The sequence below is a fragment of the Oncorhynchus kisutch genome, unplaced genomic scaffold (assembly GCF_002021735.2).
Source record: "Oncorhynchus kisutch isolate 150728-3 unplaced genomic scaffold, Okis_V2 scaffold770, whole genome shotgun sequence".
Taxonomy (NCBI): Eukaryota; Metazoa; Chordata; class Actinopteri; order Salmoniformes; family Salmonidae; genus Oncorhynchus; species Oncorhynchus kisutch.
Genome location: NW_022262715.1, coordinates 40,001 through 41,517, shown reverse-complemented (window position 1 = coordinate 41,517; position 1,517 = coordinate 40,001). Strand labels below are relative to the sequence as shown.

The following is a 1,517-nucleotide window of genomic DNA, read 5'->3' as shown; positions in this document are numbered from 1 at the left end:
CTGGTCAGCAGCATACCACCCTACATACCACTGGTTGGTCCTGGTCAGCAGCATACCACCCTGCATACCACTGGTTGGTCCTGGTCAGCAGCATACCACCCTACATACCACTGCTGGCTTGCTTCTGAAGCTAAGCAGGGTTGGTCCTGGTCAGCAGCATACCACCCTACATACCACTGCTGGCTTGCTTCTGAAGCTAAGCAGGGTTGGTCCTGGTCAGCAGCATACCACCCTACATACCACTGCTGGCTTGCTTCTGAAGCTAAGCAGGGTTGGTCCTGGTCAGCAGCATACCACCCTACATACCACTGCTGGCTTGCTTCTGAAGCTAAGCAGGGTTGGTCCTGGTCAGCAGCATACCACCCTGCATACCACTGCTGGCTTGCTTCTGAAGCTAAGCAGGGTTGGTCCTGGTCAGCAACATACCACCCTGCATACCACTGCTGGCTTGCTTCTGAAGCTAAGCAGAGTTGGTCCTGGTCAGCAACATACCACCCTGCATACCACTGCTGGCTTGCTTCTGAAGCTAAGCAGGGTTGGTCCTGGTCAGTTCCTGGATGGGAGACCAGATGCTGCTGGAAGTGGTGTTGGAGGGCCAGTAGGAGGCACTCTTTCCTCTGGTCTAAAAAAATATCCCAATGCCCCAGGGCAGTGATTGGGGACACTGCCCTGTGTAGGGGGATGTTAAATGGGTGTCCTGACTCTCTGTGGTCATTAAAGATCCCATGGCACTTATCATTAGAGTAGAGGTAAGAGTAGAGTAGGGGTGTTAACCCTGGTGTCCTGGCTAAATTCTCAATCTGGCCCTCCAACCATCACAGTCACCTAATAATCCCCAGTTTACAATTGGCTCATTCATCCTCCTCCTCTCCCCTGTAACTATTCCCCAGGTTGTTGCTGTAAATGAGAACGTTTTCTCAGTCAACTTACCTGGTCAAATAACAGATACATCCATGTAAAAGACAACACATTCTGAATGAAAGCCACTCAGACAACAACCGGTTTGCCTTCATTTAGTTCTTTCTCATTTTAAACCATTCAGTTGTTCTGTACAGAGATACATAATAACGTCTTAATACTCTTGATATATTTATACAAAATACACTGTTATCCTTTAGAAGAGGAAAATCCTGGAGGGGATTATATTTTTTAGGGGGAGGGGGGGGACAATTTGAAGATGCTCGTCTGAAGATATAAAACACAAGGAGCATTAAGGTACAGACTATTCTGTAGGACAAGACGCTAGTCTGAAGATTTAAAACACAAGGAGCATTAAGGTACAGACTATTCTGTAGGACAAGACGCTAGTCTGAAGATATAAAACACAAGGAGCATTAAGGTACAGACTATTCTGTAGGACAAGACGCTAGTCTGAAGATATAAAACACAAGGAGCATTAAGGTACAGACTATTCTGTAGGACAAGACGCTCGTCTGAAGATATAAAACACACTCAATGTTGAGGACCATCAAACATTTAAAAAACCCCCCACAAAGATAGAAAATATACATTTGTAG

The 1,517-nt window shown here is 46.3% G+C and overlaps 1 protein-coding gene across 1 annotated transcript in view; it reads right to left on the bottom strand.

Annotated features, from left to right (window-relative positions):
• Positions 1-999: 999 nt before the first annotated feature.
• LOC116361900 (ras GTPase-activating protein 3-like) overlaps positions 1,000-1,517 on the bottom strand; it is a 35,243-nt gene continuing 34,725 nt past the window's right edge. Inside the window, exon 16 of the mRNA XM_031816269.1 lies at positions 1,000-1,517. This exon is cut by the window's right edge and continues 3,320 nt beyond it. The gene's annotated coding sequence lies outside the window, so the exon portion shown is untranslated.